At 45.1% G+C, this 20,145-nt stretch overlaps 1 pseudogene; it reads left to right on the top strand.

The window, feature by feature from the left end:
- Positions 1-45: 45 nt before the first annotated feature.
- Positions 46-20,145, top strand: part of LOC139640034 (intermembrane lipid transfer protein VPS13C-like) — a 29,641-nt pseudogene continuing 9,541 nt past the window's right edge.

Below are 20,145 nucleotides of genomic sequence, written 5' to 3'. Positions count from 1 at the left end.
CAGAATAACTCGAGTGTTTTGTTCATGATGCTGTGATGATTTCAGAGAAGCCGCAGGATGAGAAGAAAGACACGTTTGCAGAGAAGCTCGCCACACAGGTGATCAAGAACCTGCAGGTGAAGATCAGCAGCATCCACCTGCGCTACGAGGATGATGTGAGTCCACCTGCAGTGCATGCTGGGAGCTCAGTACAGCCAGCCTGCTGCTGCCTCTGTGCCTCTGTGCCTCTGTGCCTTGCTCCTGGGCACCTGGGCAGTGGTTGGGATTCTTTAACCTGTTTGCTTTTGTAATTCAGGCCTGTGTGTGTGTGTGTGTGTGTGTGGTTTCCTCTGTGTTTCAGCTGTCGGACCCCCAGCGCCCGCTCTCCATGGGAATCACCCTCGCAGAGCTCAGCCTGCAGGTGAGACACACACACACTCACACACACACACACACACACACTCACACACACACTCACACACACACACACTCACACACACACACACACACACACACACACACACACACTCACACACACACACACACACACACACTCACACACACACACACACACTCACACACACACACACACACACACACACACTCACACACACACACACACACACACACACACACACACACACACACTCACACACACACACACACACACACACACACACACACACACACACACACACACACAGACCTGGTGTGGTGAACCTGTTGTGTCTCTGCCTGCAGACGGCTGATGAAAACTGGAAGACTTGTATTCTGAATGAAGCAGCGAAGATCATCTACAAGGTAAGAGGTCTCACTCTGTGACTGAACAGTCTGACTAAACGCTTCATATTCAGTTTGGGAAAAAAACAAGTTCACTTTTGAAATTCTCTAGAGTCTAGAGGATCCAGTTTGTCAGTGAAGGACTGAACCGCCTGCTGATGTTTAATGTGCAGTTCTTTATAAAAGCTGTTGGTGTGTGTTGGGTGAAGCTGTCTGGTTCAGCTGTCCGGTCTGACAGGTCCTGGTCTGACAGGTCCTGGTCTGACCTGGTCTGACCTGGTCTGACCTGGACTGACCTGGAGGCCCTGGAGGGTTTCAACAGTTAACTGAAGCATTTCTGCTCTGCTGTTTCTTTCTAACTGCCGTTAAAAAGGTTTTGAAAAGTCTTGACTGGAACTTGGTGAACCTTCAGGCTGCTGCCAGTAGAGACTAGTACAGACCAGCAGAGACCAGTAGAGACCAGTACCAACCAGTACCGATCAACAGAGACCAGTACAGACCAGCAGAGACCAGTACAGACGAGTACCAACCAGTACCAATCAACAGAGACTAGTACAGACCAGCAGAGACCAGTAGAGACCAGTACCAACCAGTACCGATCAACAGAGACCAGTACAGACCAGCAGAGACCAGTACAGACGAGTACCAACCAGTACCAATCAACAGAGACCAGTACAGACCAGCAGAGACCAGTAGAGACCAGTACCAACCAGTACCGATCAACAGAGACTAATACAGACCAGCAGAGACCAGTACAGAGCAGTACAGACCAGTACAGACCAGTACAGACCAGTAGAGACCAGTACAGACCAGTACAGACCAGTACAGACCAGTAGAGACCAAATTGACCCAAACCAGGCCAAACCAGAACAGACCAGGCCGAACCAGACCGAATCAGACTGAACTAGACCAGACCGAACCAGACTGAAGCGGTCCAGAGTGTGACGTGTGTCTCTCTGTGCAGCTGGGCCGGCTGGACAGTCTGTGCGCCTACTGGAACGTCAACAGTCCAATCTACTACAGAGGATCATGGGAAAACATCGTGGTAAGACAGATCCTCTCTTTCTTTCTGCCTGCCTTTCTTTCCTTTTTTGCCATTTGAGAGAGAGAGAGAGAGAGAGAGAGAGAGAGAGAGAGAGAGAGAGAATACATGTCTAATTTTGTGTTCCTGTGTGTATTGTATTCAAGTGTGTGTGTGAGACAGAGACAGAAAGGTCAAAAGACGAGACCAGGACGTCTCGGTCACATGGTTCACACCTCAGAGCGCTGAGTCAGCAGGACGCTCCATGACTCCTCTGATCAGTTATCATCGTTTTATAAATTCAGATTCATTTCCAAAAGGCTTTATATCTCGTTTGGGGGAAAAGGTCATTACATTACCAGAAGTCCCTGCACATGGAGCAAGGCCGGGTCGACGGTTCCAATCCCACAAAACATACACAATCATTTTACTGAAAGGCATTCTGGGTAAAAGCATCCACTAAATGATACTGTACAGACAAAACATTCTTTCCATCGCCGCTGCTCTTCATCATGCCTCCAGACTTTAATCTGAGCCTGGTCTGAAGCTCACTGAGCACAAGAATCCGTCTGGATGGAGCGGGAAGCAGGAAGCAGGAAGCAGGAAGCAGGAAGTACAGAGGAGGCGCGCTGATGTAACGCACCGCTCCGCATCACACAAGACCCAGACCAGAGGAGAGGGAAGGATCTGGAACATCTGATCCAGAAGAGAACAGAGGAACATCGAGATGAGAAACACAGAGACGGAGAGAGAGGCAGGTCACACAGCAGAGATTTATCACAGACATGGTGTTGAAAGAGAGAAAGAAGAAGAAGAAGAAGAGAATATCAGCCGTGTTTCACCCAGTCAGAGTTTCCTCTGATCCCTGGATAACTGAAATGTAAGAAGTGTTCCAGACAGAGGGAGTCTGGGAATTTGATCATTTCTCTGTGGAAGTCAGGGGGCGGGGCTTAAAGATACTGACAAAACATCTAATTGGGATTCATTTGACAGAATATTGCAACTGCAAATTAAATTGCAATTAATATCACAAGTTTTTCTCGTCATAAGTTTTTCAGACCTTTAAAATAGTTTAAAGAAAAGTGATTTAGTTAAAAACTATCTGTGAGTGACAGATTTACTGAGTCTGAGTCTGAAGGTTTTGATTCTAAACTCCAGTCTGGACCAAACTCTGAAGAAATGAACTGCAGACTCTGGGATTTGGAAATTAGTTTATATTGCGATTTAGTTTTTTTTTGATGAATTGTTCAGCTGTAGTTGGGCCTGCTGAAGCTGCACATGCTCAGTGCGTCCCTCTGTCTGATGTTTATGGATCAGCTGTTTGTTTACATGTTCCTGTTGGAAAATGTCAGAAGAGTTTTGCTGAATATGGATTTTCTGTCACATGCAGCCGCTCAACAAGAGCTGAGATATTAATATTAAAGACGGTCAGAGGAAACAGGCTGGAAACAGGCTGGAAACAGGCTGGAAACAGGCTGGAAACAGACTGGAAACAGACTGGAAACAGACTGCAAACAGGCTGGAAACAGGCTGGAAACAGGCTGCAAACAGACTGGAAACAGGCTGGAAACAGCCTGGAAACAGGCTGCAAACAGACTGGAAACAGGCTGGAAACAGACTGGAAACAGCCTGGAAACAGGTTGCAAACAGGCTGGAAACAGGCTGCAAACAGGCTGCAAACAGGCTGCAAACAGACTGGAAACAGGCTGCAAACAGGCTGCAAACAGGCTGCAAACAGACTGCAAACAGACTGGAAACAGGCTGCAAACAGGCTGGAAACAGACTGCAAACAGGCTGCAAACAGGCTGCAAACAGACTGGAAACAGACTGCAAACAGACTGCAAACAGGTTGCAAACAGCCTGGAAACAGACTGGAAACAGACTGCAAACAGGCTGCAAACAGACTGGAAACAGGTTGGAAACAGACTGGAAACAGACTGCAAACAGGCTGGAAACAGGCTGCAAACAGGCTGCAAACAGACTGGAAACAGACTGGAAACAGACTGGAAACAGGCTGGAAACAGACTGGAAACAGACTGGAAACAGACTGGAAACAGGCTGGAAACAGACTGGAAACAGACTGGAAACAGACTGGAAACAGGCTGGAAACAGGTTGGAAACAGACTGGAAACAGACTGGAAACAGGCTGGAAACAGGTTGGAAACAGGCTGCAAACAGACTGCAAACAGACTGGAAACAGGCTGGAAACAGACTGGAAACAGGCTGGAAACAGGCTGGAAACAGACTGGAAACAGGATCAGGAGGTTCACTTCAGAGTGATGGAACAACACTTAAGATGGAGGAGAGGATTCCCCCGAGGGGAAGTGAAGGAGGGCCGGGGGAAACACACAGTCTGCAGCTCTTCATCACAGAGGACTTCACAGAGAGAGAGCCTGCCCAGATCTGACTGATCAACAATCAATCACAGAACAAAATGATCAATACAGTCTGCAACAGAAGAGAAGACAAGGAAACAGAACAGACCGAGCGAGCCGAGCAGCTGTGGGTGTGGGTGTGTGTGTGTGTGTGTGTGAGTGTGTGTCTGTGTGTGTGTGTGTGTGTGTGTGTGTGCTCTCCTCCTTAAAAATGGAACAAACACACACACACACACACACACACACACACACACACACACACACACACCAAACAACCAGAGATAAACAGGATGACATTTTCTGGAGTCTAATTGGTCACAGTGGGCAGTTGCTCCAGGCGATTAGGCATTATGAGGGGTGTGTGTGTGTGTGTGTGTGTGTGTGTGTGTGTGTGTGTGTGTGTGTGTGTGTGTGTGTGTGTGTGTGTGTGTGTGTGTGTGTGTGTGTGTGTGTGTGTGTGTGTGTGTGTGTGTGTGTGTGTGTGTGTGTGTGTGTGTGTGTGTGTGTGTGTGTGTGTGTGTGTGTTTTGTGTGTGTGTGTGTTGGCGTCATTTTGCTCTTTGTGTTTACGCACCAGCCTGAACCGGATCAGAGCAGCAGTGTTAGCTGACATCCTGACTGTGAAATCTGATTTTATTTAATTAACTTCCATTGATGTCATCAGTGGCGCTCACACCAGGTGTTCAGGGGACCTGGAAAAGTCTGGAAAAGGCTTAAATGATCTAAATGTAAAGCCTTAAAATAATTAAAAAGTCTTAAATCCAGTTATTGGGTCTTGTTGTCTCCCCATGTGCTGTCAGGTCGGTGGGACAGCAGCTACAGAGTCTGGAGGAAATGTTTTTTTCCACAGAACCTGAATGGACAGAACGGTTCTTCACTGTTAGTCGTGGTAGTTTGGCTCGTACAGCATGAACCGGAGATTATGGAATTGTAATGGTTAGTTGCTATGGTGACAACACAAGTCTGGACAGACGGTCCAGTTTTGAGTCCTAAAACCCGCAGCCGAGTCAGCATGTTTGAGCCTGGGCTCCCTCGGCTGAGAAGTGATCAGGATTTGAAAGGAGTTTTTATTAAACACACAGTCTGTAGTTTCTGCCTCTAGGCTCTCAATCAAAACAATAACAAAAGACGTAGTTTGATGATGTCGTGAAGCAGCGTGGGATCATGGGAGTTTTTTTACGGGGACAGCTTCGGTGACAGAACGCAGCAAACAGGAATGAATCATCTGATCCGTCACAGTGAGAGATAAAAACAACAGAATGAAAAAAACAACAGAGCGGCTAGCTAGCTAGCTTCCTCACTCTCTGACGGATCATCTGGTGTTTCCTGTTTCCCCGGAAGTTAGGGGGTAAAGGGGATATGACATCATGACAGGAAGTTAGGGGGTAAAGGGGATATGACATCATGACTGGAAGTTAGGGGGTAAAGGGGATATGACATCATGACTGGAAGTTAGGGGGTAAAGGGGATATGACATCATGACAGGAAGTTAGGGGGTAAAGGGGATATGACATCATGACAGGAAGTTAGGGGGGAAAGGGGATATGACATCATGACAGGAAGTTAGGGGGTAAAGGGGATATGACATCATGACAGGAAGTTAGGGGGGAAAGGGGATATGACATCATGACAGGAAGTTAAGGGGTAAAGGGGATATGACGCCATGACAGGAGACCAAATGAAACGCACCGTTACCTTGAAGAAAATTACAGATTTCTCTTTGTTTGAACATTGTTGGAAACATTTGGGATAATGTAAGAACACAACTAAAAAAATATATAACAGGTTTTTAGATATTTTAATGGGAAATGTTACATATTATACCTTTAAAAGTCTGAAAATAAAATCTGTGGTTCAGACAAGCTGCAGACGGTTTTAACGTTTCGTTCTGAGATCAAATGCGCCCTGATAAATTAAGTTGCTAACAAATGGCTAATTGTTAGAAAGTGAACTATAGTGGGTTTGTGTCACAACAACACGTCATTATGCAGAATAAATTGTAGATTCACTGATTCATAGTTTTTTCCAGTTGTAGTTTTTTAAATTTTAGCTGAAGCTCTGAGTGTTTGATGCTGCTGTAGCTCTGTTTCTTCACAGGTTAGCCTAGCGTTAGCGTTTCACTAATATGAATTACAATTATGCTTTCAAATTCATTAAAGCAGTGTTGATTTGTCAAAATTATCTCATATAACAAAATGTTTGACGAGATACAAGCCAGCGTTAAACACAGAGCTTATCGGCATCAGTCCAGAAACACATTCAAACCCCTGTGAAGTCACAGTGTGGCTGTGGAGCTAGCCTAACTTCTGTTCAGGCTGTACAGTCTGTCTCACTGTGAGAGCTGAGCAGATGAGTCTGTTAGCAAACTGTCAGAACTCAACTGGAAGCTAACGTTAGCGACGAGGCTAACGTAGCTTCATCACAGACTGGACTTCTCTCTCTAGCTCTTCTAGTCAACATTAGCATGTTAGCATTAGCATGTTAGCAATCCATGGCAGCAAGGAGACAGAGAAGCTGCTTTGGTTCTTGCTGTCAAACCTCTCAGCTCAGTGACTTTATACAGAAGCTAGTCCAACGGGTCACAGCAAGATGGCCGCCGCTCAGACCGCCCTGGAACGCTAACTTTGAAGCTACTTAAGGAAAATTAAAGGTGTTAAAAAGGGGAATGAATAAGAGCTGAAGTGAGACCTGGACAGGGTTCCTACGCAGGTCTGGAAAGTCTGGAAAAGTATTAAAAATGAATTTGATCATTTCCAGGTCTTGAATAGTTTGGGAATTTGAAAAAATGTCTGGAAAAGTATGGAAAATGTTGCGGTTCAGGTCCGATACACACATAATTCTAGCTTTTATGTTGTTGTAGAGCCACTTTGAGTCCACAGGTTTTGTTGATGTGAAGAATAATGTTCAGATAGAGGGACGCTCTTATTACCCAGCTGCTGTCAGCTGCATTATATCAAATACAGACCAAAATCAAATCCGGTCAAGAACATAGGGTCTGGGAAAAATATGGAATTTTAAAATGGAAACCGTGTAGGAACCCTGCCAATCATCTCACATATTCTGATATTTGTCTCTGTGAAGAACAATCTTCATCTATACAGTGATATGACCTAGTTAGCAGGGCAAGATGTCTATCTGCATAAATCATATTGAACACCAGACAAAATCTTCAAAACAAATCAAGGTCTGGAAAAAGTCTGGACTGTTTTAATGGAAGATGTGTAGGAACCCTGTCTGGACCTGATGGACCTGCTGTCCTCTGTGTGTCTGCAGGAGCAGCTCAGGTCTGGGATCAGCAGCCAGGAGCAGCAGCTGCAGAACTACCAGTACAGTGAGTCATTACCATGAGAGAGGCAGCGGCTCGTCTCCACGCTGCCGCCTGTCTGATCCCCGCTCTGCTGCACGTGCTTTCATCTTCACCTGCCTTTCATCTCACACACACACACACACACACACACACACACACACACACACACACACACACACACACACACACACACACACAGAGCTTTATCTTGACCTCCCCTTGACACACACAGTACAGAGTGCCATGTTCATGTGTGCTCGCTCACACACACACACACAGATCAGCACTTCCGCTTGACACTTAACACACTGGATATCATATTAATGAATCTGCACACACACACACACACACACACACACACACACACACACACACACACACACACACACACACACACGTTAACCTCTAGCAGACATCTCACATCAGGGATCATGTATGTTCCTCTGTGTGCAGTGAACAGCTGTTATGTCTTACTCATGACTACACACACACACACACACACACACACACACACACACACACACACACACACAGGTTGGACAGAGTCGTGACTGTTTTATGACTGCAGATATGACAGTGTGAGTTATGTCATGTTTACCAGGATGTGAAGTCTCTCTGTTCCTCCTGGACGGATAAACTGATGATGATGATGTTCTGGGACAGTTTGTCCCTCACAGGCTCCGGTGGCTCAGGTCCAGACTGAGCTGACCTGCTGTATGAATATGGAGGGACAGTTTATTTCCCCCAAAACAAATCCTACGTAAAACCAAGATTGTGAAATGGTTCAATCGTAAAATAACAAAAACCAATTTGAAAACCAATTTGAAACAAAATCTTGGGTTTACGTGTGTTTTGTTTTGGGGGAAACAAAACCCCATGTACAATAATAATAATAATAATATAATAATAAACTTTATTTGTATAGCACCTTTCATACAAGAAATGCAGCTCAAAGTGCTTTACAACAAAGAAATTACATGCACCAAGTACTTCACATAAAACTTGATAATAATAGTGAAAATAAGATAAAGATGAGAATAGAATACATAGAATGCATCTTCACATGAAAATAGACATAGAATGAGCATAACACAGGGATAGAATGCCATAATTAATGTAGAATAAGATGGAGAATAAAACCCACGACCGGCTTCATCTTTTTACTCTTTTCTTCTACACGCTTAAACGCACCATTCAAAACCCGCTGTATAGACTAAACAGCATTTTGCTGTCATTTCTCTATTAACCACACAGAGTGATGCTGTCTGTCCATGGTCACCTAATTATTTTCCATTTACCTTTTGGTTTCAGTTCTACATTCATCATGGACCGATGAGTGAACATTCATTTGATCACATCTATTTTAACCTTTAATTACATTCCTGCGGCAGCTTCTGCAGACTCATGTTGTCCATACAGAGCTGACTGTAAAGATTTCTTTAGTGAAGTAAAAGAAATAATCTCTTATATGAGCAGTCAGCTGTGCAGCTGTGTGAGGAGACTGTTGATTTGTTGCTGCTGGAGAAAGTTTGTCCTGTTCCAAGTTTAAGTTTAATTAAAATATTCATTGAGTGTTGAAAATATATACATATATCAACATTCAATAGGATAAATACAGGTTTACAGCCATACTTACCCATATGAATGATGTATTTCAGAGCAGCGACGACACAGCTGGAGGTCTGATGTGTTTGGATGAATTGGAGGAAACCAAACTGTAAATTTAGTGTGATCTAATCATCAGGATGTTTTTATTCATTTCCACATGTGCTGATGTGTTTTCACTGTTTCTGCTTGTAGTTTTCAAACCGATCTTCGCCTCGGCCAAGATGTGCATCAACCCCAACGCTGAGGTGGAGCTGAAGTCTCCTAAAGCAAACCTGCACCTGGAGGTCCAGAACATCGCTATAGAGATGACCAAACCCCAGGTCACACACACACACACACACACACACACACACACACACACACATACTCCACCTGCCTGGATTAGTTTAATCAACAAATACACTGAAGTCAAAAGCCTCACCACTTTCTGGGAAGTGTCATGTTGACTCAGCAACATGGTGTACGCTAAAGTGTTAGCGTGTAGCTGCTGTCACTCAACATAGACTCTGTCTCATTGGGAAGGACACTTCCTCCTTCCTTGCTCCCTCACTAGGAAGCTTCCTAACCAGCTCCTTGTATGACCCACCAGGTTTGAGACAGACGGCTTCGTCATGTGACTGTAGTGACATCACACTGCAGCCGGTCTGATCAAGCTCACATGATTCACTGCTGACAAAAGATGTTAGATGTGTTTTATTCATAGGTTCATTCTGGAAAAGGTTTTATGGAAGCGAGGACTTCAGTCCGTCATTAACTGTGTCCTGCTGAAGGAGACAGAACATTTCACTTCCTGCCTGCAGGTTTCCTCCTGTCTGAGACAGAGGCTCGGTCTGTTCCTGTCTGTTTTCACTCTGCACTTTAACTTCTTCACTGTGAGGGGAACTTGAGATGAGATGTCAGATGACGCTGTTATATTACTGTATAATCTATTTTATTACATGGTATAATCCTTTTATTACAGTATTGTGGGCTTGTTTTACTGCACCTGACCAGCAGTTTCCAGTAGGAGAAAAGTCAACGTTGAAGTTGAGCAGGAACAGGTTGTTTGGGTCGGATCCTCGCCGCCGCCCAGCGTTCACACTGCAGGTTAAATAAAGTTGAGGTTTCCCTGAACCAGATGAAGTGTGGTGTGTAAACTGTAATCAGGTTTTATTATGGGACGCACAGCTGCAGGACGTCCGCTCGGCCGGAGGGGTTTTCCACCGAGGCTTTACTGAAACTCATCGGTTAACCAGACTGATCAGTTCAGATTATATGTAAGAGACAAATCAGCAGGAAGTCTGAAGGTTCCCTCAAAAATATTATTATTATTCCTCAGCTGTGGGAGAGCTGCTGCTCAAACCTTCATTCACATTGATTTATATACAACAGTCATGCTTATATGAAGAGAACATATGGCTGTGCTGCCTCTCTTTGCTGGCTATACTAAAATTAACTTCTAATGTACTTCAACTATTATCAATAATTTATATATATTCATTATACACATCAACCACAACTCCTTGCCTCTCTCACCTGATAACATACGAGTCCAATATGAATAGAAAACTCAAAGACATCAGATTAGTGTTTGTCACTTCAACAGAACAGCAGGCCGACTGACATGTTGACTGTGAGGAAAATATGTTCTTATGTCCCAGCCGAGGGCATCATGAGGCAAATTCAGTCAGTCAGAGTCAGTCAGTCAGTCAGTCAGTCAGTCAGTCAGGTAACACTCAGTGAGGTGTCTCTGGAAGTACAGTGGAAATACAGGGGAAATATAGTGGAAGTACAGTGGAAGTACAGTGGAAATACAGTGGAAGTACAATGGAAGTACAGTGTAAATATAGTGTAAATATAGTGGAAGTACAGTGGAAATATAGTGGAAGTACAGTGGAAGTACAGTGGAAATACAGTGGAAGTACAGTGGAAGTACAGTGGAAATATAGTGGAAATATAGTGGAAGTAAAGTGGAAATACAGTGGAAATACAGTGGAAGTACAGTGGAAGTACAGTGGAAGTACAGTGGAAGTACAGTGGAAATACAGTGGAAGTACAGTGGAAGTACAGTGGAAATACAGTGGAAGTACAGTGGAAGTACAGTGGAAGTACAGTGGAAGTACAGTGGAAGTACAGTGGAAGTACAGTGGATGTACAGTGGAAATACAGTGGAAGTACAGTGGAAGTACAGTGGAAACTGGAACAAACAAGTCACCAAAACAGCAACTGGCTTGTATGAGGAAAGTAAGTAGTTAATATTTTAATATGTGAATTCATACATGATATTGTATAAAGTTTCCAGTCCCGCCACTGACTCGCTTCACTGCGTCACCAGCAGACTGCAGCTGGCTCGGCTCTGATTGGCTCTGAGGTGTGAGGGGAGCGAAACAGGAAGCAGCTGACCCGGTGTTTATTCCCCGGTGTGCTCCGGCTCCGGCTCATGATGCCTGCTGTCCTCTCTGTCTCTGCAGTACCTGACCATGGTGACCTGCTGGAGTCGGTGGACTGCATGGTGAAGAACGGCCGTACAGGAAGTTCAGACCCGACGCTCCGGTCCACAGGAACGCCAAACTCTGGTCAGTCAGCGCTCCTCGTGTCCGGGCTGCTCAGGACCTGTTAGAGTCAGACAGGAAATATCTCTTCAATGTGATAATCTGTTCTGTGCAAAATCTCTCTCCAGCTATGCTGCATTACTGGCTCCACTTGCTCCCACTATTTCACTCTTTTATTCTGTGCATATACAGTATTATTTCACTCTTATCTGTTTTATATTTTTGTATCTTATACTCTTAATTAGGCATCTATAGGCTTGCTCCAAACGACATTTCATTGTACTCGTACAGTGACTAACATCTACATCTTACTATCTATCTATCTATCTATCTATCTATCTATCTATCTATTATCTATCTATCTATCTATCTATCTATCTATCTATCTATCTATCTATCTATCTATCTATCTATCTATCTATCTATCTATCTATCTATCTATCTATCTATCTATCTATCATCATGAAGAGAAACTCCAAGCTGTGTTCAGTCTATCAATACTTTTAATAGATCTGATTTGTCTGACATCTTTGTAAAGGGATCTGTTGCTTTCTTTGATCACTGCTTTATATGAGTTGTAATCTTTTAAATCTCTCCCACACTGACTTTCTGATGGTCTAAACATTTCAGTTGTCAGAAGGTTAAACTCTCAGTGAGGACGCAGTGAAGTGTAACGTCCAAAAACCAAAACACTGAGCAGGTGATCGATCGCAAAACAGCAGAAAGATGGCTGAAGACCACTGGAGCTGAAACATGATGAATAATCCGAACCCCTTGTGCTGATTAGTGTTTGAAAAGCTGAAACCGAGTGGTGAGGTGCATCATGGTAGTTTCATCAGAATCTGACCAGCTGAGCGATCACCTGACACACGGAGCGTCGGTTCGGATAAAGATTTGATTTGAGGTCAGAGGAAGACGTCGGCTCCTGTCTGAGCTCTGAGGTTTGGGTGTGTTTGTTTCGCGTCCTCCTGCAGGTGGAGGTACGGACTCAGCAGTATCCTGGAGGTTCACATCCGACGCCTGAACCGCATGTGGTCCTGGTCCCACATCAGGCAGCACAGGGAGACCCTGAAGGCCTACAAGGCGGTCTACAAGACCAAGCTGCTGACTCAGGGCAACTGAGCCAGGACACAGACAGACAGATACAGGTGGGTCAGTCTGAAGGTTGCTGATCAAGTTTCTTCTTTTGAAATAATCAATATGTGTTGCCTTGAGGCTTTTTCCCATAATGAATTGAAGCTGTTGTAGGTAAACTGACATTTTGTTTGAATTCAGCATCAGTCTCATGCTGGTGATCATAAATTAGTAAAATCATTTGTCAGAATCACAGTGATATTGACGGCACCGCTCTACTGTTTGTTATCAAAGTAAGTTTTGTGGCTTGGGCATCTGACCAATGGCATCTGAGTCTGGAGCAGGGGGGCGGGGCTCCGAGCTGTCAATCACCTGTCGCTGGGAGGGCTCAGTGCGTTAGACGTCCTGTTTTCTGTCAAAGTTTCTTACTGTGTTTCACGGAGTAAAATTGCCTGGGAACATAAAAATATAAATCATCCTTTCATGTCAAAGTTTCACTGTTCTGCATGTTGATGTTCTGCAGCAGGAGGGAGGAGGAACCCGTCTGCTCTGGGGTTCCAGACCCAGAAGGTCTAGAGACACACTGGACACCCAGGAGCTGCTGGAGCACAGCTAGATTCTTCCAGCCTGTCAATATTACTCAATACAAAGTTATTTACTGTTGGCAGCAGAGAGCCAGCGTCTCAACATGGCTGACATCCTGACAGCTGAACTCCTGAACATGTTCAGGTGTTTCAGTCTTAGCTCTGCCTCTCCTCCTGTCTTTGTCAGTTTTCAGGAATGGATTTGTGTTTTTTTTCCTTGGTGACTGAAGCAGCTTTTCTCCTGTTTGTCTCCATCAGGATCTGGAGAAAGTCCTGGACGTCTTCAACATCACCTTGGCCCGGCAGCAGGCCCAGATGGAGGTAAAGACCATTCTGATGACAACATGAGATCTTAATGATGATGTCAGAGGTTAGAGAGGCAGGCCGCTGGCTGTCAGGTCTCTGGTTCGATTCCTGGAGTGGATGAGAAAATCTGGATGGTCTAGTCTAGTTTGAAGTCCAGTTTAATGATAGAACAAACTCCTCAGAAATGTTTCCTCTTCCCTCAACTACCTTCAACCCTTGAGCAAGGCACCAAACACTTCACTGTTTTACAAAGCTGCAGCTGGATCAGAGATTTGGAGGCTTGTTGTAGTCTTGCTGAAAATGTATGATCAAACCTCTTGGGAGACGCTGACAGAATTTATATGAGGTTTGATTCTTGTGTCTCTTCACTTCCCTCCTTCTCTCTTTCACCTCCTCTCTCCCTTTCTTCTGTTTCTTCCTCACTCCTTATCTCCTTCTTTCCTCTCTCCTTCCTTCCTTCCTTCCTTCCCTCCCTCCCTCCCTCCCTCCCTCCTTCCACCAGGTGATCCGTTCAGGGCAGAAGGTGGTGAAGAAGGCAGCGGGGGGGCAGAAGCAGGCAGGAGGAGGAGGAGGAGGTTTCTTCAGCAGCCTGTTTGGCAGGAAAGCCAAGAAGGAGGAGCAGGAGCAGGAGGAGAGCAAGGAGCCGGAGAGTGAGTCTCCTCCTTCCTCAAACCTCAAGCAGAATCACTTTAAACACCAAGTGCAGAAACATGTTGACTAACTAAAATAAGGCTCAGGGTTAGATGTGTTAGGTGAGATGAAGACTTGTCAGGCTCCAGACCCAGCTGGAGGTGCCTCTGGTCTTCAGGTGCCGGTCTGGACGAGCTGATGACCTCAGATGAGAAGGCGAAGCTCTACACCGCCATCGGATACAGCGGCAGCTCGCACAACCTGGCCTTACCCAAGCAGGTAGAGAGCAGCATGAAACAATAATGAAACAACGAGAAATAAACCTGATATTGGGACTTTTCTGACTTTTCACGTAAAAAAAAAAAGCATAAAATAAAATGTCATCCTCATCCTCCAAACAGCAAATGATTGTAACTGTTAAAACTCTTTTCTTTCCATTTGGTCCAGGTGCTTTTCCCCTCTGCTCCTCTTTCAAAATAAAAGCTCTCTGTAGAAAGCTAGAACGACACATGGACGCCAAACTGACAGTGATGCAACGGCAGTACATTCCTTATCGTGTGTGTGTGTGTGTGTGTGTGTGTGTGTGTGTGTGTGTGTGTGTGTGCTCCAGTATGTAGCTGTCATCATCACCTTCAAGCTGTTCCGGACCTCCATCACAGTCAGAGAGGAGCCAAACGTTCCAGAGATCCTGAAGGTCCAGATGATCGACCTGAGCACCAAGATCTCCCAGAGACCCGGAGCCCAGGCCATCAAGTAAGCCCCGCCCCCCTCTCACCCCCCCTCCACCCCCCACCCTCCTCATCAGCCTCTTCGTCTGGATGATTGTCCGCTTTCCTAAAATGTAAAACGTGAAAGTGTTGTGATGTGTAGTATGGGGGTGTGTTAGTGCCAGAAACACATCTTACTGATGAATGTCTTTCTTTTCTTTGCTTGCATTTGTAGAAATTGCACTGAGTAGTTGTGATTTTTTGGAATTTAAATGGTCAAATTTAAAGATATTGATATTGATTTTATCGACACAAAATATCAGCTGTAGCGTCAATACAAAAATATTGGCACCAGCCTTCAAAAACACAAATAGGATGAACTTTATTATAAACAGTGAATAAAACATGTAAGGTGAAGTCAGGTGAGATCAGAGATGATAGTTATCAGTTCTGCTGGAAAACACAGAAAACAAAAGACTGATCAATCCTTCATTCACCCGACTGTGAACTAATATATTATTTAAACAGAGACTCAAATCCTCACACACACACACACACACACACACACACACACACACACACACACACACAGCACCCCCCCAGCCGCTGCACGTGCGCACAACACACCACAATACACACTCAAAGAGCCAAGAGCTCTCCAAAGACTCTCACTCCTCTGTATGTGTGTCGAGTGAATGCAAACCTTAGTGTGTGTGTGTGTGTGTGTGTGTGTGTGTATGTGTGTGTGTGTGGGAGGATTTGAGTCTCTGTTTAAATGTGTGTGTCTTTATTCATGTATGTAGGACTCTCATTTATAGCTGGCTACAAGGTTAGAGTGTATGAGCACATGAAACAGTGTTATGACTGTATATATACATATATATTGGTTATACACACACACACACACACACACACACACACACACAGCACCCCCCCAGTCGCTGCACGTGCGCACAACACGACACAATACACACTCAAAGAGCCAAGAGCCCTTCACACACTCCTCTATCTGTGTCAAGTGAGCGGAAACATCATTGTCTCTCTCACCTTTTCTTCTCTCTGTGTGTGTGTGTGTGTGTGTGTGTGTGTGTGTCTCATTACCGCCCCCCCCCCCCCCCCCCCCCCCTCAGGGTGGAGGCGGGTCTGGAGCACTGGTACGTGACGGGCCTGGAGCAGCAGGGGGCGGTGCCCTCGCTCATCGCCTCGGTGGGAGACTCCGCCTCCTCGCTGCTCAGCGTCCTGTTTGAGCTGAACCCCGAGGACAGCCCCGCCGACCAGCTGCTGCGGGTCCACTCCCAGCCCGTCGAGATCATCTACGACGCCGTAAACACACACACACACACACACACACACACACACACACACACACACACACAGGTCAGGCTCGGTGCTGGTGAGCTGACCGAGGCTGAAGACTGTTCAGTTTCACAAGCTAGAGAACAATCTGAAAAAATACACATGATGGTAAACTTTTTATTTCTCCTTTATTTAACCGGGTGAGTCCCACTGAGATGTCCATCTTTTTTGCAAGGCGTAATATCTAATATGTAATAATAATAATATAATAGTAGTAGTAATATAATATAATAAGTAATTTGATATCTATTTAATATAATAATAATAATATCTATTTGCCTTGGCAGAATAAATAAGAATTTTTTTTTTCCTTTCCCATAAATAATCTTGTGACCCCCCAAAATTACCTGGAGACCCCATGTGGGGTCCCGACCCCCATGTTGAGAACCACTGTCCATGAGCAAGACACTGAATCCCTCTCAGCTCCAGAGCCTGAGCCTGGGGTCAGAGGTCAGAGGTCAGGGATATGAGGATGAATTTGTGCCCCCAGTAAACTGAAAAGGGAGAAATGCTTCTGTCAGGTAAAACCTCGTATCTCCAAAAAGTTGAATATTTAAGAACCAAGAAACTCAGTGTTGGTCTCAGCAGGACCAGCAGGAGGTTTGGACTCCATCTGATTGGATTTCAAACAGAGCAGCTGAAGATAAAACTCGTCACAGTTGTTGAAGTTATGAGGTTTTCACCCGGCAGTGAAGATCTGCAACTTATAACTCAAAGTCGTGCCCAGTGTCTGACTGAGGCTCTAGTGAAAACTGACTGAGGCTCTAGTGAAAACTGACTGAGGCTCTAGTGAAAACTGACTGAGGCTCTAGTGAAAACTGACTGAGGCTCTAGTGAAAACTGACTGAGGCTGTGCTGAGCTCAAAGCCCTGTACAGTCAGTCAGTCAGTCATCATGTGACATGATGCTAAAAGTCCTCAAAAAAGTACAAAACATAAAAAGTGCTCAAAAAGTCTTTGAGTCTCTGACTGTTTCCCAGGGTTTTGGGTTTGATTCCCACCTGGAGATTTAACAGAAGTGCAGGACAGAGAACAGTGAAGATCAGTCTGATGTTCAGACTGAACGTCCATCTGGTTCCACTCCAAGATCCAGCTGAGATTTCCTCCTCCATAGCTGATCACTAGTGACCAACGTATCTGAACCGATCAATAGTGACCGACTTATCTGAACCGATCAATAGTGTCTGAGGTATCTGAACCGATCAATAGTGTCTGAGGTATCTGAACCGATCAATAGTGTCTGAGGTATCTGAACCGATCAATAGTGTCTGAGGTATCTGAACCGATCAATAGTGTCTGAGGTATCTGAACCGATCAATAGTGTCTGAGGTATCTGAACCGATCAATAGTGTCTGAGGTATCCGGCTGCTCTGACGTCTCTTCAGTCTCACTGATGTCGGCGTATTTACTAATTTTACTAAGAATGTTGGTTGTTTTTGAGAAAAATATCGTCTTTGCAAAGACAATTTGTTGATTTGTTGATTTCAAAAATATGATTCTGCCGAAACACCGATGTCAAACCGTCACAGGAACGGTTCAAACTTTAGTCCCGCCCACAAAGGCTCTGATTGGCTGGATTGTTTCTCGGAGCTGTCTGAAGATCCATCACTTCCTTCAGAACTTTTGAAAACTGCCGATAAAAAACCTGATCAGACTAACAGAAGATCCACCAGACAGCAGCATCACCTCTGTGATGTGTGTGTGATGTGTGTGTGATGTGTGTGTGATGTGTGTGTGATGTGTGTGTGTGTGTGTGATATGTGTGTGTGATGTGTGTGTGATGTGTGTGTGTGATATGTGTGTAATGTGTGTGTGTGATGTGTGTGTGATGTGTGTGTGATGTGTGTGTGTGATGTGTGTGTGATGTGTGTGTAATGTGTGTGTGTGTGTGATGTGTGTGTGTGATGTGTGTGTGATGTGTGTGTAATGTGTGTGTCATGTGTGTGTGATGTGTGTGTAATGTGTGTGTGATGTGTGTGTGTGATGTGTGTGTGATGTGTGTGTGTGATGTGTGTGTGATGTGTGTGTAATGTGTGTGTGTGTGTGTGTAATGTGTGTGTGATGTGTGTGTGATGTGTGTGTGTGATGTATGTGTGTGTAGTGTGATATGTGTGTAATGTGTGTGTGTGTGATATGTGTGTAATGTGTGTGTGTGATATGTGTGTAATGTGTGTGTGTGTGTGTGTGTGTGTGTGTGTTTCCTCTCCAGCTGACAGTGAACAGCATGGTGGATTTCTTTAAGACGGGGAAAGGCGTCGACCTGGAGGTGCTGACCTCTGCCACACTGTCCAAGCTGGAGGAGATCAAGGAGAAAACCGCCACCGGTCAGTCCAGATCAGTTCAGTTCAGTTCAGTCCAGATCAGATCAGTTCACATCAGTTCACATCAGTTCAGTTCGGTTCAGAGCTGTGTGTGTGTGTGTGTGTGTGTTCAGCTGAGCTCTGCTGTCTCCTGCAGGTCAGTCTGTTAGATTAAAGCTGTGTGTGTGTGTGTGTGTGTGTGTGTGTGTGTGTGTGTGTGTCTGCAGGTCTGTCTCACATCATAGAGACCAGGAAGGTCCTGGACCTGAGGATCCACCTGAAGCCTTCCTACCTGCTGCTGCCTCAGTCCGGCTTCTACCAGGCCGAGTCAAACCTGCTCATCATCGACTTCGGCAGCTTGCAGGTCCGGGGTCACTCTTTCTCTCTTTTATTCTCTCTTTCTCTCTTTCTCTCTTTCTCTCTTTTATTCTCTCTTTCTCTCTTTCTCTCTTACTCTTCTACTCTCTTACTCTCTGTTGCTTGTTCTTCCATCAGGATCATGTGATTCAAACATTGAAATTAACACTAGAAAGACAAAACCAATGTCAACTAACTGCTGTTTTTACATTTTAGAAATTTCTTTGATATGTTTGAAATATCTCAGCATTCAGATTGTTCCTGCCAGACTCACTGTATCTACAGTCAGTGTGTTGTCATTTTTCAAAATCAGACGGATCAGACGGTTATCAGCTGTAACATTAATATAAACTGACAAAATGTTTTCATTACAAAACTTCACTGAGAAGAGGCAGAAACAGCCAGTAAACACTGAAGTTTCTGCAGTATCAACATGAGTAGAATAAATCCACTTTATGTGGCACTTGCATCTCAACATATCTGCAATGGAATGATGCAGCGGCAACAGATCCTGTGATTTGAAGTGAATGATCCCAGTGTAACGTGTGTGTGTGTGTGTGTGTGTGTGTGTGTGTGTGTGTGTGTGTGTGTGTGTGTGTGTGTGTGTGTGTCCAGCTGAACAGTGTGGAGCAGAGCGGCCAGCCGGTCTCCTCCTGCTTCTCCTCTCTGGAGGAGATCATGGACCGAGCGTACGAGAGATACTCCCTGGAGCTGCGCAGCGTCCAGCTGCTGTACAGCAAGTCAGGTACACACACACACACACACACACACACACACACACACACACACACACACACACACACACACACACAGGCTCACTCAGATATACAAATACACAAGTGCATCAGCGTCTGCAGTGCCACTGCTGAAAAGAATTTCTGGTTTTTGAATTTTGCATTGGTGTGTGTGTGTGTGTGTGTATTGGGGTGTGTGTGTGTGTGTGTGTGTGTGTGTGTGTGTATGTGTGTATGTGTGTGTGTGTGTGTGCAGGAGAGTCCTGGAAGACGGCTCGGCTGCAGGGTTCGTCTGTCCAGCACATCCTCCAGCCGATGGACTTCACCGTCCAGCTGGCCAAGTGCATGGTGGAGAAAGACGCCAGGATGGCCAGGTACGCTGTCTGATCCGGTCTGAACCGGTCTGATCCAGTCTGATCCGGTCTCATCCGGTCTGCTCTGCTCAGAGACACTGAAGGAATGGAGAGAGAGGAGGAGGAAGTTGACAAAACAAAGAAG

The sequence above is a fragment of the Centroberyx affinis genome, unplaced genomic scaffold, assembly GCF_046629955.1.
Source record: "Centroberyx affinis isolate AG114_WGS23_722 - 3 ecotype Tasmania unplaced genomic scaffold, CSIRO-AGI_Caff_v1 ptg008215l_1, whole genome shotgun sequence".
Classification (NCBI taxonomy): Eukaryota; Metazoa; Chordata; class Actinopteri; order Beryciformes; family Berycidae; genus Centroberyx; species Centroberyx affinis.
The sequence above is the reverse complement of the archived record's forward strand: the minus strand, read 5'-3'. Positions and strand labels throughout refer to the sequence as shown.